Source organism: Passer montanus, unplaced genomic scaffold (genome assembly GCF_014805655.1).
Source record: "Passer montanus isolate IOZ18808 unplaced genomic scaffold, ASM1480565v1 scaffold74, whole genome shotgun sequence".
Taxonomy (NCBI): Eukaryota; Metazoa; Chordata; class Aves; order Passeriformes; family Passeridae; genus Passer; species Passer montanus.
Genome location: NW_024372592.1, coordinates 1028854 through 1055000, shown reverse-complemented (window position 1 = coordinate 1055000; position 26147 = coordinate 1028854).

Sequence of the window (26147 nt, the reverse complement as noted above, 5' to 3'; positions counted from 1 at the left end):
TCATCCTTTGTGCGATGAGTTTTCAGTGCCTTAACAGAGAACACCTCAACAAAGTCCTGGGAGGAGATACTTTTCTTTGGTGGACACATCTGCCATGAAAACTGGACCACGAGCAACATCTTTATTTCTCATACCCCAAACAAAACAAAACCAAAAAAATTTACTTTTGTCCATTACTGGCCTGGGCAAGATTTGGACCAGCAATATCAAGGTAGAAGCACCTCATTAAAAGACTCTTTGTTTTCTTCTCCCTTTTGTATTCCTGATTAAAGACCAGAAGAAAGCAGCCAGCTGCCGGTCTTGGATCCTGAGCCAAAACATATGAGTCAATAAAAATATTTCTTATTGATGTCATAGCCTCCAGAATGTGTTGCCACTGAGCTACTATGACATTTGTATGGACCATGCTTTACTGGTTATTATCCCTTGTTCTTTATATTTGTAGATGGAATAAAACAAATGTGGAAAAACAGTCTTCTTTGTTATACATTTGTGCAGTGTCTAATATAGGCACAACAGCAGACTTTGAATGTTGTAATAATATAAAAGATAAAACATAATCGTACTGGTCATGCAGAGTTTAGCTGTGGAGTTTTCTATCTGCAGTGATTGGCATCATATTTTCAATTATACAAAATAATTGTCATTTGCATTACTTAGTGTTCCTTATTAATTATAATAGTAGCTCAATTTTATTAGTGCCTGGGATAACAAATAGCTCAACAATATTTTAAAAGTAATTTATAAAATAGTCATGGAGATATGTTTACTGCTGTCCTGCAGATACCTCAAGGCTGAAATGTACCAGCATAAGAGCAGGAAAGGACCCAGGGAATAAAAAGGTGATAAACTGATGCTGAAATAATTGGTGCTAGTTTAAATGTAAAAATACATATGTATATATGTACTTAGTTGAGTGATGCCACATATCAAATTCATAGTACAGCAAAGGAGTTTGTACAAAAATATGTTGGGTTTTAGAGGCAATAACAGAGCTTTGGTTAGATTTAGAATTTTTTTGTTGTTGTTGTCCTTTTTCTCGAGAAAACATAAACAATTACCCAACAAAACAGCAAATTGTGGTAAGAGCAAAGAGACCGAAGGAAGAAACTTTGTTATATAACACGACGAACCTGTGGTAACCATCTCCAGTGTGTGTTGTTTGCTGTGACTTACAGCTTTGCTTAAGCATTTTAAAGATTCTTGCAGGTCTTTTTCAAGCTGCCAGCTCTAGCCTAGGAATTATGGTAATGTGCCACTTCTGAGCCCTCGGCAGGATTTGCAACAGAGAAATCACATCAGCCTATGCTGATTAACAATTCCATTCCATCCAGAGATTTATATAAAAAAACTATCTTACATTTTGCTTTTTAATAAGAACGATCGCTATCTCAAATTGAGTCCCAGCAAATTTTAATAAAGGCCCAAGGTTGAGTGGCATTTTGCATGCTGATTTAGCTGTGATTGCTTGCTTTTGATGAGCACCAGCCGGGCATGTATAGCTTTCCTCAGAGCAGGTTTAAAGACCAGTAGTAAGGAAAAGGATAAAAATAAAAACTTCCAACTGAAATTCGAGGTCTTTCCTCTCTATGATTGATTACTGAATAAATACCTACACATATCTCTGCATTCAACCCACAAGTAATATTCCCTACAGCAAAACAGCTGTTTTAATGGCTTTTAATATACTCCACTGTCAAAATATGTTAAGTTTGAAGGCTGCAATTATTAAAAAAAAAAAAAAAGATAATATCAATCTATCTACCTATCTTCATGACAACTCCTCAGTTTAATCAGATGAGAATGGATTGGAATAAACCGATATTTTTATGCTGTGTTTGTATGAGGGTCCCCATTTAGCAGATTTTTTTTTTTTTGCCATTGTTTTGGGTAGCACCTTCAGGTTTCCAAGTAATAGGGGCACATTGGTGTGATAAGGTGTCGGGTTTCTGTCGTTACTCAATGGAGACGGGCTCTGTCGGGGGCTGCTAAAAAAGAAGAACAAATTATCAGCATATAAGCTTTTGTAGTCACATTTTCCCCTCTTTGTGTTTTGAGTAAAAAAGGGCATCGGAAATATTTATTTGGAGAAAACTGTCTTCTGAAGATACAAGGGAAAAAAGAGGTTGCACAGAAGAGCTGAAGTCAGAGCTCAGTGGCAGACTGTGTGTGTATGTGTGTGTACACTTTATGAAAGCAGCAACGCCATAAAAGTGATCAGGTAAAGCATTCCATTTGTTTTGATTCAGCTTTTATGGTTTTTCTTTTTCATCCCTCTCAATAAATTGTATTTCAACTTCTCTCATTAAAATAGTAACCCTTTCTTGCTCCAACTTGGGGAACAACACAGGCAAAAAACCCTTTCATATAGGAACCATCCATCATCATTAGAAATAATGATCCTCCCACACAGTAACTAGTGCAATGTACGTGAAGGAGCAGCTAATTCCCACCCAGTTTCCTTTGCCTCTTTCTCTTTGAGGGATTGCAAATGATAATTTAAAGAAACAGTGTGTGAAAGACGCCTTCAGTCACAGGAAAGCTATTTCCATCTTGTAAACTGGGAAATCGCGTTAGGTGAGACAAAAAGGATCCTGTATGATCTCAGTGGAGACATGGTCCTGCTTTCCAGATTAATGTCCCATGTTGCTTTAGCACACAGAGGGAACCATTTTTACTGAACTGTTTTTGTTTCACAGGGAGTAACAGAGGAAAACAATTAAAAGTAATAGCCAGTACACCAAGAGGCAGCTCCCAGTGACCTGCCTTTAAACTACCTGAGGCACATCACTTAAGCACGTACCTAAGCCCAGTGCTTAAACCCATGTACTTAAGTCCAAGCATATAGAATAGTTTGGGCTGGAAGGGACCTCAAAGATCATCCGCTTTCAACATCCCTGCCATAGGCAGGAACACTTTCCACTAAGTCTGGTTGCTCAAGCCCCATCCAACATGGTCTAGAACACTCCCAGGGATGGGCCGTCCACAGCTTCTCTTGGCAAGCTGTTCCAGTGTCTCACCACTCACAAAAATTTCCTTTTTACATTTAACCTAAATCTACCTTTTTCAGAGTAAAGTTATTATACTGAAGCCCACATGTAATTTTAAGTGATCAAGACCCTGCATTAAAGCACCTCTGTAGCTTCTCTTTATGGTTAGTGAAGAGAAGAGCATATCCTGAAAGGGGAATTCTGGGTGTCCATTAAAGGGCTCCATGGAGGCTGCCTTTCCTAAAGGACCTCAGTGTTTGCTGATGAAATCTGACAGAATAGACTTGAGGAAATTTCAACATCCAAAAAAATCACAATCCCCAAGCCCCTCTTTTCTACCACCTCACCCTGGAGGTGCCACAGTTCATCGTGTGCCTGGCTTGGCTTGTGCAGCCCCACTGCAATCCAGCACGGCAAGGCAAGGTGGCACCAGGGTCCCCTGAGGGACCCAATCCTGGAGAAATTCTGGGAACACACCTACCTCTCACCCACAAGATCACACCCTTCAAGAATGCAGTCATAATTGCTTTCTTCTTTTAAAGGCAGCTGGCAGGGGAGGAGGCAGCAGTGACAGTGCCCTCTGCTCCTGTAATAACCCCAGGATTAAAGCAGGAACTGGGACAGTGGGTCCTGGGCCCTCCTCAGCCCCAGGGGTTCAGAGTTCCCATTTCCCATGAAACCATCCTAAACTCTGAGTTATTTGGTGAGGGTGAGATCCAGGGCATGGGAAGGAGAAAGTATTTATTTCCTCCTTCAAATTATGTCGATGAGTAGAGAGAAAGCAATGAAGGAGTCACGATACCCCAAGGTGACTTTCAAGCAGAACATGTGCTCATGTCCTAGGGTTTAAAAAGAAGACTATCTTAAATTTCAGGTTTTTTTTGTTTTTTTTGTTTTTTTGTTTTTTTGTTTTGTTTTTTTTTTTTTGTTGCTGCATGAGTATTTTGCACTACAGTGCTATGGACTGAGATTTGAAGGCTGTAGAGTGTATAATCTCTAGGAGAAATACTTTATTCATTAAATGACTCTCTGACTCACTCCTGAAATTCACTCCTCCTTCCTAAATCCAAATTTTATACTGTGTCTAGATAAACAGATATCAGGCTGACACAAAAGGAAAAATGTCCCAGAAGCCCAGCACCTCTTTCTCCTCACAAAGGGTTGTGGGAATCTCTTCATCTTTCCTGCACAGTCCCACATCTTGACCAAGGAATGCAGAAATGCTTTCTCCACCCAGCGTCACCTGCAGTCTTGTGGTTGGGGTACTCCCATGGCAATTGGGAAATGTAGGTTTGAACCTCCCAGGCAGAGGCAAACCCAAAACTTGTCTTGCTTTTCCTGGGCAAGTGGTTTTAACCAGTGAACTACAACATAAATGGTGAGAGGCTCCTCCTTTTCCTTTGGTGGCTCTGTTTTTTGAAGGGAGCAAAGCAAAGCTGACTTTGCTTAGTCCTTTGAAGACCTGCTCAGATGAAGCCTGGGACCTATTTGTCCCAGCCATATTTCCCTGCAGCCCTGGTCTGGGCACTTGCACTTGCTGTTTTCTTTCTTGACAATTTACTGCTCAGTGTAGGGCTTTGGAAGTATTTTTCTAAAGTATTAAATTCACTTCACATACTGACATGAGGCCTTAGCACTGAGTCTGGGGTCTGTTCCGGGCACAGGTACTGCTATGAGTTGTCCCATTTGGAATAATCATTAAACTCCCCTGTATGCTCAGCTTCTGCACGTGACAAAACTTTCTCTGGCGGTGAATCTCTCAGGATTGTGAGCTTTCTTCACCAGGTCTACCCTTCAAAAAAGTCCAAAGAGCTAAAAACCGGCAGGGTAAGCACAGGACCTCTTCCAGCAATATACCCGAACCCCTGTGGATGACTTCAGCCAGCTTCAAAAACAGCTGGGAATGCAGTGCCTCCTATCCTGCTCTGGATCAGGCCTTAAGGACAGAGCTGAAACTTCAATAAAGGTTTTTATGGAGGAAGGAGGGATAACATACCACAACAGAGATGCCATTTCAAAAAATTGAATGACTTAAGGCAGATACTCAGAAACCATAGAGGTGACTGTGGGATGGCCTGGATCCTCAAAATATTCTGCACCCTGGCTCAGACCTACTTGGGCAATTCAATGCATAGTTCCATTATGGCATATAACCAGGTTCTGTGGGACCACTGTTGCTTGCTGTCAAGAATGGGTTTAAATGTGCAGCTGGATGCAAGCCAGAACACTCAATACTTTGCCTAATTTAGCTTAAAAACATATAAGGCATAATGCCTGGCAGTGGATGCATCAGAAAAGTGAAACTTCTTATCTGCCAGCATATTTTACAATAATAATATCAGCTTGTGACTTATCCCAGATGTTTACTTAGGGTAGAAAAGTGTCCTGAAATGCAAGTAAATATGCAGGTGTGAAATGAATTTATATCGTTTTCTTCATTTGAGAGAAAAATACATTTCTGATATCACTCTATCACTCTCTCTCTCACTGCTGTAATATGCCATGGGAGAATAAGCCACCACTTTCCATTTCTTGTCTTTTGAAGTTAATTTCCGATCCTAACAGTAAATCAGAGTTCTGTAATCTTGCTGATACATTAGAGGGGAATGAAAATTTAATTTTTAATGAGATCTTTACTCAAAAAAAAAAAAACTTACAAAAACGAAGAAAGCTGTGTTCAATCAAAAGTGGGGCTTTGGCATGCGATGGCTAAGTTTAGAATGAAAAGTAACATCAAAGAAATGTCTTTTAGTTTAATTTCAAACAGCACATGCCACCTTGGAAGGGATAAATTCTGGAACATTTCTGTAAAATCTAGAAAATGCTATTTAAGCCTAAGGAAATCTAAATAATAAGCAAAATATTCACTGGTGAGCAAACACAAGAACATCAAATTCTGTGTGTGGTCATCAGGAAGAGTAACACACATACATGAAATAATCACAAGATCATGCTCAGTATATCCAGCTGAAGGATGTTGCCTGAAAATCTCTTTGTGCCTCTCTTCTGCTGCCTGACTTTCTATGGTACTACTTGAACAGAATCCCAGAAATCTTTTTGTATTTGGCAAATCCCTTCTGCCACGTATCATTCATGGGCACTTTGAGCATCTTGTGAGCTGCACAGTAAAAAAAATAGCCAGGGTCATCTAGGAATTGGCAAAATATGCATGCAAAGTGTTTCTTCTGTTATAAAAATATGCAACTTTCTAGATCCAAACAGTGCCTTCCACACTGATGGCCACTTAGGCATTTTCTGCAGGAGCTGGCCTGAGAAATTTAGAGGGCCTGGGCTGCAAAAAAAGTACAAAACATGAAGAGAGATTCAGCTGGATAATTCTTAAAATACATGAAAGTTGATGGGTTCTGGGTAACGAATGGAAGTTGCGAATGCCGTTTTGCACACAACAAATGTGACATTGTGCCTACTTCCCAAGAGGCAATTAAGGTCAGCAACCAGTTTTCATGGATGTTAGCTCTGACTCAAAACACTTTCCAAAAGAAAAAAACAAAACCACCATGCCCATTTCCCTTTGGTGTGACAAGCATTTATATGACAACATTTTCACGGTAGCATGAGCTCCTTCCTGCCATTTTTCAGGCTGAAGAAAGGAGCAGCCCTCAGGCAGGAACCCATGAAAAGTCACACGCCATCCAAAAGCGATCAGGCCACAATTCCAGAAAAAGTTCATGTGAAGAAGGAATTGGAGTTTGGACCTATTTTACTTCAGTATTTACTTTCACTGGAAAATCCACCTCCTGTCAAGCTGAGCAGCAATGCCAGAGAGATGGTGCAGAGACCCCTCTGGAAGAATTATCCACTAAGCAGATAAAAACAAATGTCTGTGGCAAACAACAACCTGTTGTCAAATCAGCACATTTTAAAGACCACATTTTTTCTCAGCCTAGGCCAAGATTCCTATTTGTGCTTTCACACCATTTCTTTGAGACTTGATAAGATGCTATCAACAGGCCCTCTAAGTGCTCAAGAACCACTTTAAGGGGAATCTCTGGGGCAATTACCATAAGCAGTGAAAGATATGGTATTTATTGATGGGAGATTAATATTGGCTTTATTTCAAATTCTTACAATGTTTTGTGGCCTGCTGTGGTCTTTCAGGTTTCTTTCTCCTTTAGATATGAATTTTTTTTTAACTACCGTTCTAATTGATTGGAGTTCTTCCAAGAGTCTCCAATTTAATCTTAGCATGTTTCATATAACTTGCCCTAATTTAATTAATAAAAGGAATGATGAGTTGAAGAAGCTGTGAAGCAGGATCTTTGTGCTATCAAGTTTCATAAACATCCTAGATGTAGCAAGGCAGATTTTTCCATCTAAGGCTGATGTTTCTGAAAGAGACACAAAAATAAACCTAGACCTAATGAGAAGACTAAAGTATGGGCAAGCTAGGTGCTTTAATGACTGCATTGTAGGTGCTTGAGATGGCAAAAGAAATACAAAACCCAGAGATTGTCTACTCAGCTCTCCTTGTGGAGGTCAAACACTTTTGGCGGAACACAGATCAGCCAAAAAAACTGTCATTGAGCAGCTTTAAACCTTCCTGCAGAAATGTGGAGTGTGACGTGGAAAACAAAGCAGTGGGAGGAAGGGAAGACAAAATTTTCCAGCAAATTTCTTCCCTTGAGTTCCTTCAAAGGCTATAAGCAGTCAAAACTTGGGTTTTTTTAATGGGTGAGTGTATATGGAGTCAAGCACAGTGTGAGACAGCTGCCAAGTAGTTGGAGGACCTATCCATGAAGTAGGCAAAGGGGTTCCTCACCTAGAGAGAAAGCTACCTGTCCCTCCCTGCTTAGCCCCATGTGGGGTGACATCCTGCCAAGGCCATTGAGACCTGGTCTTGGACCTCATGAGCACCAGAGGATGCAGAATCATAAAACTGCAGAATCATGGAATCATAGAATGGTTTACGTTAGAAGGGATCTTAAAAATAATCTAATTCCAACCCCCTGCCATGGGCAGGAACACCTTCCACTAGACCAGGTTGCTCAGAGTCCTGTACAAGCTGGGCTTGAACACTTCCAGTCATGGGGTATCCACAACTTAAGATCACAAAACAGGGCTGATTGCCAAGCGGGGACTGAAGGTCAAGGCCATTTAGACAGTGGCACTTGTATATTTGTGTCCCTTTTTCTTACTAAAGCTTTGGAAATGCTGCTTTTACTAGCTCCTAAGCAGTCATAAATCAATATCAAGTAGATCTTCAAGGATGAAATTACAGCAGAGAAATTACAAATATGTGATGATTTTTTGAGTGCTAAGAATTAGACCTGTTGTTCACTGCAATGTACTCAACATATCTTAAAATAGAAATTATCTGGGGTAACTTTCACCAAAAAAAAATTCCTCAAACCATTATTTTTAATTAGATTTATAAAGCATAAATTTAAATATTAAAACCTAATAATTTTGTTGAATTGTTTGAGAAACTATTGTTGTTGTTGTTACTATTATTATTATTATTATTATTATTATTATTATTATATCATCTTTTAACTTTGCTGTCTAACAAATATTGAGGGGGAAAAAAAAGTCTTGCTAATGTTGTCTTCTAATAGATAAACCTGTGAGTTCTGAGAAGTTACATAAAATGAAGGAAGATATTTCCTAAAATTGAAAAAGGGTTTTATTAAAAGATAAGTCTTTAAATTCTTTTAAATTAAAAAGAGGTATTTTCAGGCTCTCTTTAGAATTAAGGAGAATCAAAACTAAAAGACAATTTTTTCCCCCTTGCCTTTAAGTGTTTCTTCAGTTCTGCTTGTCTTTGAAAAATGCAAAACACTCTCTTGACTGCCAAAAAGTCCCTTGTGGCGAGCACAATGCCTTTGCTGGCCAACATGAGGATGTATAACTTCCCAACCTTGCATTCTTTGCACACACAAAATTTCCATTGATTTCAGTGGGAGTTCTGCACAAAAGGATGGAGTCTTTGGGTTAATGCAAGACTATGAAAGGGGAGAAAGTGCTTACTGTACTGAGAATATGCATCTGAATTGGTTTTATCACAGCTGGCAGGGCAGTAAAAGAAGTTTATGCGCAATAAACAGCTCTTGTGGTTAGAGTGACGTTGTTCATTCCTAGCCCAGAATTTGGAAGGAGTTATTATTTAATAAAGTTTAATTTGATGAAGAGAATATTTTTAATGCCCTAAACGGCACTCTACGAAGATGACTGATAGGCCCAGCCCACTCACAGAAAGAAATGCAATTAATTGGTTTAGTGAACTCACCACATTAATTAGCTAATGTCTGTGCAGTTTCAGAATGCAGTTGAATGAGCAAATCCAGGAGAAGTTGTGCTCTGGACTAATTCCCCCCAAAGATCCCTTTGTGCCTCTCCAGATGCAGTGGATAGTTACCAAAACGGTCAGGTGGAATGGACATGACACTTCTCTTGGGCGTAGAGCTTGGAGCTGGAGGGATCAGGTCCATCAAATAAAAAAGGGAGAGGGGAGATGATGGGAGATGGGCCAATGGCAGGAAAAAAAATGGGTATTTTATGGCAAATAAAATAAACAGACGTCCTCTGTGTGGTGCAGACTGTGGAGTTCCTGTGAGCACTGGAATATAAGAGCACAAGTATGGCTTTTCCAGCCTCCTGGCTTCCCCTTGGACAGGTCTGCTCCTGTCAGGATGGACTGAGGGACATGTGCCAGCATATTTAAATGCACGACATGACTCAGCATGGCCAGAGATGTCAACCCAAGTCTCAACACTGGATTTTGGGACAGGAACTCTTTTGTAGGTGCACTCAGAGCTGTCTGCAATGTACCTCACTCAGCTTGATCCTATTCTATTCCGACTTGGAGTGAACAGGAATGGATGGAAAACATTCCACACTTTCCCCCATAGAGGAAAAGGCAGGCTGAAGAGAGGATGGGTACAAATGTTGAGTTGGTAAAGTGCAAGACCAGAGTTAAATGAGGGTCTGCAATTAACAGGGCAGAAGATTTAAGAGTCACCTTTTCCTCACCAGCCCCAAACTCAGTACTAAAATACAGGACCTGGGAATGGTTAAAATATCCCTGGCTAAGATGGCACTAATGGCATTTATGACCATCTGCAATGAGGTCTACATTAGCTAATGTCTGCAGGTTGTTGGGAGGTCATCTGATAAGCAGGTGCCATAAAACATATTTTAGTTCACTTCCTTTTTTAATCTCCCTGGTGCAAAGTATATTTAGAACAGGGAAACCCCACAGAAGCAGGACACTAATATGTGACACAAGTCTGCAGCCTCTCAATATCCTACAATTTTATCAGATGATCAAAGAGGAAGCAGTGAGCTGGGAGATGGAAGTACTGCTCATTCACCTCATTTGGCTGCCTTGTAGTGGGAGTTTTGCTTGCGTGAAGACTGATGGATCAAGGGGAAGAAGGGGAAAAAAGTCACACTCGGTGTTAAAGGGAAGCCTGTTTATGCCTATAAGTAAGAAAGCTTGCTCAAGAATAAGTTAACTCTTGCTAGAGGATTATACCTGTAATGCTGGCAATTCTGGCCTCTGCATGAGCTGTAATATCTACTTGCATTACCTCACAGGGTGTTATGGGCCTTAATTAATTAATGTTTGTAAAGCGCTTTGAAATCCTCGGATGAAAGGCACTATAGAAGTGCAAAGCAGTTATTAATATTAATATTGCATAAGTGGCTTGGCTCCCTTCGCACTGCAGAGCACACTAACTCCTGCAAGGGCTGCAGCCCTGAATCAGCAATCTTCACACCACCAGGCAGGAGCCTCCCTTCTGCCTCGTCCTCTGATCTCTTTCCTTAGGACTTCCATGGACTCTTCTCCACAAATCCCCAGCAGCCCTCCTGCATCGTCTCTCATGCAGGAGTGCAAGCAGTGAGAGCAGCACTTTTCAACCTATCACACCAGCCTGGTCCTCTCGTGGGCAAGAAGCTGCCAGCTGAGCAGATCTTGGAGTGATTGAAATCTCTGCGTGTTGGAGGTGGGACTTTACAGTTCTGGTTTTTACCTTGAATACAAGACATTCAAAGTCCCACTTCTGAAATATAGAGAAGAAAACATTTGAATTTTGGTTTATTATAGAAACTTTAATACAAGATTGAGACCACCTTCAATTTTAGTCATAAGCAGAAAACAATTAAAACCCTCGGCAATGCTGGTGCCACTCCAGATTTGTTCATGTTTTCAAAGAAATAAAAAAGTACTAAAATATGCAGGTTCTTTCCAAAAAGGTTCTTTTTCTGGTGAAAATTTCCCACCCAAAACCATAACCACATATGTAGATTGAGAGTCCTTCACTTCTCACAGGAGGTATTAGTGTGTCGGAAGAATGAATCCATATAATACATTACATGCATATTTCTGTTAGTTAGATTCTCATTTGATGGGCTGCCCTGGTAAGTAACAACACGAGAAACTGAAAAGAAGGTAAATGTCACTTTGTATACAAAGTCCACAAAACCATCTCAAGATCAGTCACTTAAAGCTGATGAAGCAGGTCTAGGTTGGATTTGGTCAATATAAATTCTGCCCAATTTATCTTGAAATATTACCTCTGCAATGAATGCTGAATAATAATGATAGTGAAATAACAAAAAATAATAATGATAATATCAAACATACTGAAGATAATCCTGTTCATGTTTACACATGAATTTAGGGAAGCTATTTTTAACTTAGATGTGCAAAAACAACCACTACTGTGATCAAGTAAAACAAAAATTAATTAGAGAAAAACAGATATTTGATCATCAGAACTGGACGGTTTTCGCATCAGTGCACTAACAAATCACAAACCAGTTTCCCCTGTAGTAGCTGTACTGGCTGCCTATAACATTAGCACTAGTTTGTACTTGTTTATGTCAGTGAAGTAACACAGAAGTTAAAAAACAAATTGGGCTAATGTACTTCAGCAAAACTCTTCTTGACTTTGAAGGAAGTTTTATCTGCGTACAGAAGGCGAGCTTGACTCAGAACTGAAAACAATACCCTGCCAGTTCCACGTATCTGCCTTCACAAAGGAGGCAGGGAGAGCTTCCCAAGCTCCTTACCACAAAGAGTATAACGTTTGCAGAGATTAGGAACTGCTGAAGGCAGCTTCAAATCTCAGTTTGTTACACGCTTTGCTGCAGTCTTGCTGTAAGGCAAAAAAAAAAAAGGTGCTTCGTCGCACTGAGCGCATTTGCCGGAGCAAAGGAAATGGTGCGTAGGATGTTTTACCAAAAGGAGAGCAATTTGGCCCAGCCCAGGAGTCAGGGCACCCAGGTTTCTTTCTTGGCTCTGCCACTAATTTCTTATGTGGCCTTGGGCAAGCTGTGCAACCTTGAAAGCCTGCTCACCCCCCAAAATAAGGATGATTATAGGAATTAGAAGGCAATTCATTAATGCATTAATTAACAGGCGGTGGGATGTTAGAGACAGAGCTGTTCTGATTCACCCTGGCAGCCAGACAACTCCAGTCCTATCAGCACCACTGCAGGGGCTTCCCTCCCCAGTGAGACCCCAGGAGCAGGGCAGGGGGAGAGCACCAGCGAGGCAGGAAGGGAATTCAGCCTCAGCAACTTAGAGTTGCCCTTTTTTTCTCAGGCAGAGGGAACAGAGAGAAGGGCACGATCTCCATTGTTTGCAAAGAGCCCGTCCCATGAGACAGCTTGGGTTGAGATTTATTTTTGTTGCCATTTAAATTAAGTATATAGGCAATCCTGAGGCCGTTTGGACCAGAGCCAGCGTGTGCAAGCACCGTGTTTGGAACAGGGTGGGAACTCTATTTGCGTTCACACAGAGGAAGCACTTTAAGCTGTGTCTATAAGACAGATGCCAGGGACCTATACTGGAAGGTGCTGAGCAGGCACTGGTTAGCAGTGAATATGATTGCTCTCTATAAATACATCCTAGGGAGGGGAAGGTAGGCAAGCGCCATGGAGGGAAATGAAGTATTTAAGCAAAAGGACAATGTTGGCACAAGAACAAACTAGCCATAAGGGCTGGAAACTTGATGATTTCTAAACATCAGAGGAGTGAAGTTCAGGAAAAGCCTTCCATGAGAGAGGAGAAGGGGCATAAAAACTGATTGAAATGCACTGGCAGTAGGTTAATGGCTGTGACCTAGGAGCTGGTTGCTGGCAAGAGCTAGGGTGTGGTGGAGTTCTGAGCAGACCCTTCCAGGAATGACTGGGAAGGACCCTGAAGAGCTGGGCTTTGCTTTCCCAATAATGCCCGAAAAATCAAGAGAGTTTCTTTGGCTTTACAGTAAACTGGAAATGGGCAGGATTTGGCTTGGCTTGCTGAAGCCTTTTATCCAGACAACATTTTCTTATGCCAACAATTGTTTTACTGACACTTTTCAAGGGTCTTCCTGAGAGAGGCAATAAATGCCAGGTTAAATGGAAACCATGAGACTCGTTGGCACTGAGACATAAGCCAAATCCTTTTTTGTGCAAAGCTTCAGTTTGCTCTTGTGTACCAGAGGACCTAAATATGTGCTAAGATGCTGATGTTATGCTGGGCTTTGCTTGTGGAAGGAAAGGTTCTACTATCAAAAACCTTTTCTGCAGCAGGAACACCATCCTGAAAGAGTGACATAAAGATTAGGTTCTTTCTCTCTCCAGATATCAAATAACCTTCTGGAACCACTAGCTATGAAGGCAGAATAAAAACACTAACAGTGGAGCAAAAAATACAAATTCCAACCATCATTTGTTGTTGTTTCTCAACGGGATGCTGATTTCAGTGAAGTGCTGTCATCACTGGAAAGTGGGGATGTTCAGCACCTCCTCAGGATGCATCCTGCAAGAAATTAAGGATCAGTGGGATTCTGCCAGAACCAAAGTGAGCCCCATTCATTGGAATAAAGAGGTGACAGGTAGAGCTTTTAATCATCCTTGTGATAACCAACTGGCTGGGACCACAGAGAAACCTTCTGTAATAGCCTGAGTCTCATCACTCAGGCATTTATATGGAAGACATAAAAGCAAGAGTTGTTTGCAATTCATTTTACACCCCAGTGCTGCTCTCAGAGCTTGCTCCTGGGGCTGCTCTCCCTTCAATGAAAAGTGTTCCAGAGCAGTAATTCCCCCTGGTTTTCCAGTCGAGACTCAAATGACTCCATCGGTGATGGTACACTGCCCTGTACGCAGAGTCTAGTAATGTGAAATTGCTGTGCACTGCCTCTCTCTCCCAGCCACATTTATAATGCTTATTAGGAAAGCCAGCAGCTGCCAGGGCTGCTGTAACCCTGTTGTTGGTGTCTCTCTTGAATTGCCTTGGCTAGTGTTTCCTACTCAGGCACCCAAGGGTAAGATTATGGGGTTCCCTCCTATTCAGACATCATTATTATTACAGCTGTTATTATTATTATTCATTACTAATATTAATTATGCAGCATGTGGTAGTGCCTAGGAGCCCCAAACTGTGGCCCAGAACCGCAGTACACCCAGCCCTTCACATGCTCTGAACATAAAGACGTTCCCTGCCCCAGAAAAAATACAAGAGCTTGCAGTGGAGTAACAGAAGGAAGAATTTGCTACCTAAAGGCCAAATTCACCACGGCATGAAAAAATGAACCTCCCTCTAAGTACATCTCTACACCACGAAACACATCTGTGCAAGCTAGAGCAGAATTCACCTCCTTGAAGGGCAGGGACAGAATAAAGACGGATCCTGGAGATGAGGGTTATGGATATTTTTTTACACTGTCATAAGATTTATTTGGTTGAGGACTAGGGATTTGGATTGGCTTTTCAAACCAGAAATTTTATCACTAGTGTGCTGCTGAAAGCAACAGAAGCCCTGGAGCCTGATGGCAATGAGAACCTCATGGTTCTCCTCAGAAAATGAGAGCCCCAGGGTTATATTAAACCTTGGGATCAGACAAATAAAGACAGTCCAGTCCCTCTTTGTGACCTCAGGGACACATTGATCCAAGATCTAGAAAATGTTTAAAAAACCCACTTTTTTTTATTTTCAGATGTATTTTTGATATGGTTTAGTGGGCATTGTATTCAAACCTCCTGCATTGCTTAAACAACTAAGGTGTACAATTAGTTTGGATTACTGCATTTCATTATTTCCTTAGGATTTAGTCTGTAGCAATTAGAGAATACACATTTTGCACGTAAGGTTACACAATACAGCCTGACATCCATGATGAGCCCAAGGATCTGGATCCTGCCTGCCTCTGCAACAGCCCCGCTGCAGAAACTTGCCAAGTTTCTTCACTTCTCCCTCCCTCAGTTTCCTTCTCTGTGAAAACAGGGATGAGTGTAATTTATTGCAATTCCTTTGTAAATTGTTTTGCGGTCTGCTGAGCTCTATGATTTAAATGAGTGAATGGCACAAGGAAGAGTAGGAAAGTGATGCTCACAACAGCGTGCTTCATTTCCCTGCAACACTGACCTGCTTGTCCTGCAATATAAATGCCACTTCAAGATTTAGAATATTAATTTAATTATTACTTAAAAATGAAAGTGCCAGACTTTTCAAGTCAGGGGAAGTCTGTGTATAAATGCCTCAAGGCCTAGGAAGCTTTCAGCTCTAAATGCTGATGGTCAGTTGAAAGGTACTTTGGCACCTCTTAAAGAAGGGAGTGTGTGTTTTTACATCTTGCAGTGGTTTAAAGATTGTTTGTTTTTCTGCTTTTCTGGCGTGTAATTGAGTATGTTTTCATGTGGATATTGGGGGTTTTTTGTTGCTTTTAGAAAGCTTTATGAGAATTGCAGATGAACAATAGAATTCAAATTTTCTGACTATTTAGAAATAAAGAGCAACCCATTCTAAAAAAAATCCTTGAAAGGGTACACTTTGCTCCAAGGGCAGATGAAGGCCACTGTTTCTGGCATTACCACTCACATGCTTAAAATTTGGCAACAACTCATACATTGCAAAGAAAAGGATCAACTCCTAGAAAAGCTTGGAGACATTGACCAGGTTATACTGATTTCCAGGTATCAGGGTGTAGGTGAGAACATTTTATATTTGCCCTAAAGACTTTTTATAAAGTAATCAACAACAGCAACAGCAAAATCAAAACCAAACAATCCTTTGAGACGAGAATCTTGGCTATTTTCCCTCCTTTTTAGTGGATGAAAGTGATTCTGAGCGAGAGGCAGTTTCAGCCTAAGCCCCTTCTCCTGTAGTTCCATGGAGCAATAAACATCTTTGGCTACAGGAATAATTAGTAAACAATGATAACAACAAATGAGAAGGTGTATTCACTTACCTTACATGCAGAATGAAATATCATGTTATAATAATTATTTTATCATCATTATTATAACAATATTCACTTTATAACCCAGAACCCCAGTTAGGGGCTTAGTATTAGGCAAATCTCTAATCCAAATGGAAAATTTCACCTCTTTTGGCTCCTCAGGTAATCAACAGAGGGAGAAAGATTTATCTAGAAGAAAAAATTATTCAGGTTTCAAATCATCACTCTTGAAACACCTGAGATCCATCAAGTGTCAACAGATGTTTCAAAGCAAAGAGAACAGATATTATTTAACAGCTGGGGAAACCAAAGCACAGCAGGATCAGGGGCTGTGTCTTTGTTCCCAGTTCTGTTCTAAACCAAAATCCTGTCTGTTGGGTACCACTGCATCTGGAGCCACAGATGTCTTCTGATAAATTCATACAATGATGAACCACTAAGGTTGGAAAAGGCCTCCAAGATCATCAAGTCCAAGCCTTAACCCATCACTGCCAAGTCTACCACTAAATCATGTCCCTAAGTACCACATCTGCAAGTTTTTTTCAACACTTCCAGGGACAGGGATCTCATCACTTCCCAGGCAGCCTGTTCCTGTGTGTGACAACTCTTTCAGTAAAGAAATTTTCAATATTCAATCTGTATCTCCTCTGGAGCAACTTGAGGCCATTTTCTCTTGTGCTATTGCTTGTTACTTGGGAGAACAGACAAATTTCCCCTACTACAACCTCCTTCCAGAGAGTTTTAGACAACAATAAGGTCCCCCACTGAGCCTCCTTTTCTCTAATCTAAACACTCCTGTTTCCTCAGCCACTCCTCAAAAGATTTGTGCTTCAGACCCTCCATCAGGCTGTCAGCACTGAATCCACTTTCCTCTCCCCACAGACATCAACTTTCAGGATAATTGGTGTTGTTGGATGTTCTTAGAAAGTTAATGCAGAATTTCCCACCCAGGAAAGCTATTGGTGCATTAGCATGACCTAATTCTGCCCACATTTCATTCTGTGTGGCCACCTCAGAGTCAAAGAGCTCCAGCTGATGAAAGAACAGCGTAGGAGGTCTTGATTCCCCCTTACAAATGCCATGGGTGAGTTCCTTCTTGGAAGCAAAAAAGCAGAGCAGCACAGTGGAATCATTACACTAACAACGTTTAGGCATCTATCTGTCCTGACTAATTTCTACAATCAAATCTTTAGCCAACAAAGACAGAGACTTCTCCAAATTTTTTTTTTAATATTAACCAATCCAGACAAAATTACTTTTTTCGATGTTTATAGACAGAGCATTGGGATTCCAACTGGGTAACTTCAGTAACTTAGCTGGGCACTTAGAGTTATGAATTTCTAAGAAGTGTACACTTAAAGGAAGAGTGTCCTCTCATTCAAAGAATTATTCCAAGCCACAGGTGGAGACTGCTTCATATCAAGTCCCATCAGAATTCAAAATAGTTCAAGTGGCCAAAAAGCATATGTTTCTCTGAAGGTAAAATTCTTCCATCTGGAATTCTTCTAATCAAACATGCTATTTACCAGAACTGAAAGGAAGTCTGAAAAGACCAAAGAGGGGAAAAACACCCAACACCAACCACAAAGAATGCACTGAAACCCAAACTACAGAAACCTCAAAAAGAGAGCTAATAGCAACAGCATCACCCAAATTCCAGTTGCATCTCATTAGAGCTTTCCTACACAGGGACATACAGGGAAGTGCAGGCAAGTCAGCTAACTACAGGTGTGAAGTCAGTGCCCATAAATTAAAGCACATGTGCAGGTACTCATTTAGGATTAAAATGCCTTTAGTACTTAATCCTCCTCTGAGGATTTAGCTACAGCAATGTAAGGTGACTTTATTCCTGAATGAGAGCATCCCCACAAGGGCTAAATGTTTTCAGCCTGTGCACAGTGACTTCACACTTTAGCTCATTCACCTTCCTGAGGGTTCCTGAAAACACATGGCCTGGTGATTCTTGGCTGCAAAGGGCCAAGAATGTGGGGGACCAAAGCTGGCTGAGGGGAAAACAGGGCTAGGCCCATGTGGAAGCCAGGCCAGGTTTGCTTTGCCCATGGAAGTCTGGCTAGAGGAAGGACTTCCTTCTCAAATGGTTCAACACCCAAGTGCATATTCACTTAACAAAAGGTGTTCAGCTTTTGGTATAATCCAAAGGGATTCCTTCAGTGCACTGCAGCAAAGTTAATTTGGCTGCACCAGCTTTGCTTAGTGTTGTGTTCTTCTGTTTTTCATGGTGCAGCCACCCCTGTTCAGATACAAAATTCCTTGCTCACAAGAATAATACAATCACAGAATGGCTTGGTTGGAAGGGACCTTAAAGATCATTCAGTTCCAAGACCCTGCCTTGGGCAGAGACAGCTTCCATTACAACAGATTTTTCAAAGCCTGGTCTTTAGCACCTTCAGGGACAAAGCATTCACAGTTTCTCTGGGTAAGTCTCAAAACCCTCAGAATCAAGAATTTCTATTCCCAATATCTGATCAAAATCTACCTCCTATAAGCTTCAAGTCATATCTCCTCGTCCTATCAATACATGTCTGTATACAAAGTCCCTCTCCAACACTTTTGCAGCTATTTTAGGTACAGGAAGGAGCCATGAAGTCTCTCTGGATCCTTCTCTTCTCCAGCCTGAACAACCCCAACCCCCTAAGCCTGTCTCCGTAGCAGAGGTGTTGCAGACTTCTGAGCATCCTTGTGGCCTCTTTTAGACTCTCTTCAGCAGGTCCACACCATTCTTATGTTGGATGTCCCACAGCTGGATGCAGACTCCAGGAGGGCTCTCACAAGAGCAAAGTGGAAGGGGAAAATCACCTCCCTTGACCTGGCAGTCACACTTGTTTTGATGCAGCCCAGGATATGGTAGAACTTTCTGGGCACACAGTGCTGGGCCACTTCAAGCATCTCATCTATCCACACCCACAAGTCAGGAGTGCTGTCACTCCCATTGTTAGCCAGCCTGTATTTGTGCTTGGGATTACTCCAACCCATGTGCAGGATCTTACACCACGAGAAAGAGTGATTTGACTTTCTGTCTTTCTTATTTTAATTCTCTTTCATTCTTCTCCCAAGTAATAGTAGAAAAAGATGGCTAATCCCAAATGGAATCTAAATCTGGAAGAGCTTTGGTAAGAGCAGTGCATAGGGTGAAAACCTGAAATTTTGTTAGAGAAAAGGGTAAAGATGACTGGCAGACACAAGAAGATACTGAATTTGATGACCCAAAAACTTATTTCCAGTCCTTTCCATGTAGCCTCACAGGAAAATTGTGCACACTGAAAGTAGGTGGTTGGTGTCAATGCATGAAAACTGCGAGTGCTAAGGCCCACTAACTCCATGATAAAATTTTCTGCATTTCTCTTCTATTTCCGTGGCACGCAGAGCCTAACCCTTAAGCTGAGCCACATCAGTGAGTGACCATCTGTAACTTGGATGAAAATGCAAGCATCTCTGGAGAGAAACTGGTGGAGAAACTGAGTCTCACAGCAAGGAGAAAGAGCAGGACAAAGCTGCCACAGAAATCTGCAACAGAAATCTGGGAGGAAGAAAATTCTATTTCATTTCAATTTCCATGCCCAGTGCCAAACTTCCTCCTCAAAACTGCAAAAAAAAAAAAAAATCACACAAACAAGACTTTTGCCAGGCTGGCTTCCAGCTCCGCAGTGTCTGCTCAAAAACCAGTGTGGCATGTACCACCTCTGCTAATGCAAATAAGGAAACAACTGTGAGAAGGGAGAACGGGTCTGAAGTGGGAGCTGTGGTGAGCAGGGGTAGTGGCTTTAACCATGCCAGGAACTCAGCTGCAGTTCCCATCTCCAGGGCAGGTCACAGCCAGGAAGGGACGTGCCCTGTGCTGGTGCTCAGAGCACCTCAGCCACAGCACGGATGGGAGTTTCACATCTTGAGCCCATCAGCTGCAGTGCAAGGCAAACCAGGACCTCTCACAGATCAAACAACACACCAATCCTTTCTTTCACTGCAGAGCAACCACACTGAGGAAGCTCAGCTACGCTGAGGAAGATTTCAGTTTTACCACACGTACCCAGTGCTGCAGGAGAGCGGCAGATAAAACCTTCTGCTGGGCAAGTGCTCCATCGAGCTCTGGCTCTGCTGCCTTCATGGCTGTTCCACGAGGAAGGGTTTGACAGGTGGTTTTGCTGTGAGAAAGGTGGCACTCTCGTCCTGGCTGCCTCACACAAGCCTCATTTTGTCTCCTTGGAAAAAAGGTTCCTTGACACAGGAGGGGAAAGCACTTTCCTCTAGGTGATGGTGGTATAGGCACGAAAAAAAACAACTGGGAATTGCAACCCATCCAATGGCTTTTGTGTTTGCTTGGTAGGGAACCCAGCTGCATCCTATCTCCCTAAGTGCCCACCTGCAACACCTGAGTTGGGCCATCCCCACTACCTCAGCAAAGGGGGGTGAACCTTCAGTTACCTCAGCATCTGTGTGAATCCCAGGGTGATACTTGCTGTCTCCTGAACCCTTCTGAAAGTTAACATTCCCTCCTTACATGCTGAAAATTTTGCTGCAACTCAACACTGCTGAAAGGAGTTTAAGCTCTTCTGCCTGTTTTCTAGGCCCTGCACTGGCATGAGCAAAAGAAACACAGAGCTTTGCTCCAGCAGCGATACTCTGCCTTCTCCCAGGAGAGTGTTCCTCAGGGTAAATACCCATCTTCACTTTTGCTCTCACCAGTTTGTGCTGATACATGTCAGCAACCAGGATGGAACAGGCCTCTAAGGAACAAGGACAACAAAAAACAGTTCTTCCCAAAAGGAGGACATAGGCAACAAAACTATTGAGCAAATCATGCAAACTTACAAAGCAACTGTAAACGCAATCATGTAGGGTTTTTCCAGGTTGTATATATATCTTTGTATATAGTTCAAAACCACTGAAAACAAGGACAGACAAACCCAGGCACTCTGGATTCACACATGGTGATGGAATCTCTGAGTTTTGAATTTCAGCTTTCCATGTGTGGGGGGTCCTATTGCCACTTGGGTCTGGTAGTCATTTACCACACTTATGCAGTGAACCAGGAGGAAGACCACCTGCCACCACAGCCATCATCACCAGGATCTCCTGGTGGAAGAGTGGAAAGTCCAACAGTTTAATGACAGGGGAAACTGGAGTCTGCAGAACCCTGCAGCTGTACATAACCCAACTCCAGTTCTCCAGAGGCAGAAACAAGGCACAAACGGGCCATGCTGCTGCCAAGAATGTCCAACACAACATTTAGTAAAAGCAAGTGAAAAGATTGCAGAGACTTTCTGGAATGATCCATTAACATTTTTATGATGAAATGTAGGTGTGACAGGTCCGAACCATCTCCTCTCACCTCCTTAGCGTGGCAGGGGCCGAAACACCTGCGGACGCGATACTGCGTATGGCAACACACTCCCTCTGCCAAGAGACACGAAACTGTGCTGATGGAAATATGAAAATAGCCACACCTTGAGCAGATCTGGGTTAAAATGGAGAAATTGTAGCTTTCAGTCTTCTTGCATGGAGAATATTTACAACAGGGGGAGGGGGAAATGTGTGTGGAAGTTTGTAGCCCCTGTTGTGCTCCGTTCAGTCAGGAAGTCAGGTACACTGTCTGTGTGGTGGCTGGCATCCCAAATCTGAGGGAAGATGAGGGGAAGAAAGGAAAACAAGCTGGGGTCTTTCATTTAGGTGAAAGAAAATAACTGGGCTCACTGTGAAGGTAAGTGGGTGAGAAGCACCAGCCTGGGGTATAGAAGGTGTCATGCCAAAGTGTCTGAAGGTCTATTGTAGCCATGAGAGTCTGTAGCTGGAATTTCACCCCAGCCTGTGAGGAGGGAAAATGAGAAAGAAGGCACAGATTTGGATACTAGGCCCAGTTGTGGGGATGATGAGTGTCTGGGTGGGGACTGAAGAGATGTGATGCTTCACCCATACTGCAGAGAATGAGAAGGGAGGTGGGGAGAGAGAATGAGGAGAACTCATATACTGTTGTGCTCCGTTCAGTCAGGAAGTCAGGTACACTGTCTGTGTGGTGGCTGGCATCCCAAATCTGAGGGAAGATGAGGGGAAGAAAGGAAAACAAGCTGGGGTCTTTCATTTAGGTGAAAGAAAATAACTGGGCTCACTGTGAAGGTAAGTGGGTGAGAAGCACCAGCCTGGGGTATAGAAGGTGTCATGCCAAAGTGTCTGAAGGTCTATTGTAGCCATGAGAGTCTGTAGCTGGAATTTCACCCCAGCCTGTGAGGAGGGAAAATGAGAAAGAAGGCACAGATTTGGATACTAGGCCCAGTTGTGGGGATGATGAGTGTCTGGGTGGGGACTGAAGAGATGTGATGCTTCACCCATACTGCAGAGAATGAGAAGGGAGGTGGGGAGAGAGAAGGAGGAGAACTCATGAGCAGAGATCCCATTTTGTTTCCTTTCAGTTTCATTGCAATTAAGGCTCCTAATTGAAACCAGTTTTACCCAAGGTTTACTGTGGTGGTTGTTTTCTTTCTCTGCTGTTAAATGCAGGTGTTTCACATAGCAGGAAGTTGGCACATAGAGGTAAATTTCCAAAGTGCTGCCTGTACCATTCATAAGTTAATGCCTGCAGAAACCAGCATGGGGAAGAGCCCAGCTGTGCAGAGATGTTGGATGAGAGATGAGGACAGGGAAGAGAGAAAGAAGTCCATGTTTGTCACAGCCCATGGACACTGCAGGGAAGGTGTGAGGAGTAAAAGTCACAGAAATACAAAATGGTTTGGATTGGAAGGAGTCTTAGAGATTATTTCATTCCACCCCCTCTTCTATGGGCAGGAACACTTTCCACTGGACCAGGTTGTTCCAAGCCCCATACAACCTGGCCTTGAACACTGAGGGATGTCAAATAGGGTCAGTCTTGATCTGCTGCAGCGCATGACAGCCCACCCCAATCCTGCCTTAGTGCAGTAAGGAGAAATCTTCTGCTGGGTTGCCATGGGGGCAGTGTTAAACCCCATCATTTTGTGTTGGACCTCTGCAGAGCAGAGCTGGCCCAGGTGAAGGAGGATCTCCAGGGAGCTGTTTACCAGCCTGGAAGTGGACTGCAACTCTGTAGACGCCACTTCACTGATGTGGAGTGAGTGAAACATGAACTGAAGCAATATTAAAATTGTAGCATGCCTACAGAGCCATAGGAGTGTGTGTGATGCTTTGCAGACAAAGAAAATTCTGAATAAGAAAAAAATATACCTATTATACTCTAAATAAAACACCTTCACAGAGGTCTGTTGCAGACTCTTTTCCCTCATCTTCCTCAGTATCTGAAATGCAGTTTAGCAGTGCTTAGGGATGGAGAAAATAGAGATGTATTTACAGACAATGAACCTGGCAAACCCCTCACATAGCCACTTGGAATTGCATAGTGGATGAGAGAGGTCTGAGAGAGGACAGCCATTCCCAGCTCAGGAGAGGATGCTAATTTTGCATGTTAACATGGGGTAGGGTGATACCACTCCCATGTAACATCCTCCTCTTAATTATGACATTCCTTACTCCTGGAGTTAAAAAATAAGCCCTTGAGCTTGTGAAGCAGCTTTAGAGATGGGACACAAGCTGTGGGTAGGATTTTTGCTAATATACTTCTGTCTGCTCAAAAATCAGTCCTGTGGATGCAAAAGAGCTCTGGGCTAGAGATGCAAAAAAGCTCCTAATGCAGAAATCAGCTCAGTGCTCAGGCTCCATCCTGCTCTGCAGCTTCTATTTACCTGTAGAGCCTTGGCCTGGAGGAAACATGGGTGTTGCAGGTTGAGGTAGGTCTGATACAGAGCCATGGTCCAGCCTTCTTCTCAGACAGACAGAGAGCTGCACATCTCACCCCCTCAATCCAAGCACTCCTCCTCAAGAGGCAGAAAAAAACAACAACCCCAAAAAAGAACACCTTTGCTAGGAAATAGGTCATCAAGCTTTGGGTTTCAACCACAAGGGCAACCATTTTCCTATCACACCACGGCTCTCTGCACTGCACCCATCCCAGCAGCTGCCCACCGGGCAGGGGCAGCCTGGATTTCCCCAGCTGACCCAGGCACCGTTTTGTGCATCATTGCACAGCCCTGCCTTGTTCTGTACCAACTACCCCCTGCTCCACCAAGCAGAGCCTTTCAGCTGCATGCCCAGTGCCAGGGTAACGTGATAAAACCATGTCAATATCAAAGAGAATCAAGCCGAGTGTCGCTCAGGTGCTGTTTTCAGAGGAGCGGTGTTGGGGGGTTAACCACCAACGGAAGCAGAAGCTTCAACAGCCTTTATTAGCTCAGCAAGTACTCCTAACCACACTCTTCCTATTTGCAGAAGAGGCGTCATCTTTCATGGGCCTTCTCTTGGGTTGGGGAGGTGATATTTACCAAATAAAAACTGTTGCTGCACCTGTGTAGTTCTCATAGTGCTTTCACTACCTCCCAGGTTAACCCTTTCCTCTCGGAGGCTGGTTTAGGGAGCATCCTTGACTTTTATTGGGGTTGCAAGAGGGAGGTTGAGGCAGAGTCCTCGTGGTGGCATCTCAGCTTGCTCCTTGTCTTTCTCAGCAAGATGCTTGGCTGACAGGAATAGATTGGAGAGGGAATGGGAATGCCTTTGGACCTGCACAGAATTCCTTAGCTGCTTTGGCTGCTGGGATATGAGGAGTACACATGAAAATGGTGTAGAGGGGTGAAAATATTTCTTTGGCATGATCACCCCACACACGTCTGTGCATCACTGGGGTCCATGCCAGCCTCCTGTTAGGCATCTTCCGAGCTGAGGAGGTGAGGGAGGGGCAGGGTTGTGTGGAGGGAGTGTTTTGGGAGTGCCTTCCAAATTCATAAAGACATTAAGTAAACAACTTTGTGATTCCACACATGTTTTCTTAGAGGCAGAACCCACCCTTATCTAAATCCAGGTCCTTCACTCCTCATTCCTGCTTTGGTGCTGCTTTTGGAGGAAGAAGAGGTGTGAGACAGGCTGCTTTTTATCTAGCAGTGTTCAAATTGCTGTCTGCACACCAGCCCTGGAAGCTGTGTGGGCACAGTTGGGGTTGGCAATGGGAGGAGAAGAGAGGACCAGAATACACTGTCACCCACTACAGACCCTTCCCCCAAGATCTGTGCCTCTGTCAAGCTTCATCACCAACCTTATTCACCATGGTGAATAAATGTTAAATAAATTCCATGTGAAACTCCCTAACTGGTTCTGTAATCCTGGCCTCCATGGGCCAGGTTTCCCATATCCAAGGTGTCATTGGCAAAACACCTTCAAGCAAACCTTTTCTGAGTGTGGGGTGCTGCCAGGTGATAGCCCAGCTGCAGCAAAGCCCCGCAGCACAGCCTCTCCCACTGCTGTGATTCTTTACACCCAGGGCTGTTGCTTCCTGCACACCAGGTCAGCCCTACCAGGAGCATCTGGCAGATAAAAATACACAGCAGGACAGGAGCTGCAGTGTTGCCTCCAGAGGTGAGAGTGACAAACCTTTGCCAATAGCTTACCTGGGTCCAGTGGGCTGCTAGAGAAATTCGGGGAATTAAAAACCCCCAGGGCTAGTGAGCACAAAGGCAGCCCCTTTGGTTCAGATGCAAATTGCTGACACCTGGGAGGTGTTTGAAGAAATATCACTGCATGATTATACCCAGGGTTTTTTTTCCAAGGTATCTATTGTTTGCTGTTAGCTCTTCCCCTCTGTACCCATTCCTCCCAGCTATATTGAGAGTCTAGTGTTGAACATATATGGCTCAATACATCTGACCTGAGTTCCCTTCTGGCATTATAATAACCAGAGTCCCAGTTCTGTGTCATAATTTCAAGCAGGAAGGCTTTGAGGTAATGGTGGTGAAATCAAACACTCAAAAAATGGAATCCACCTCTGAGATTACCTAAAGGACAATGGGAAAATTTACCAAAGGACAATCCTGTGTTCTCTGTTATTTGCTGTCTGATCTAGAGCACTTTGGTTGCCACATCATCAAACTCATCTTCA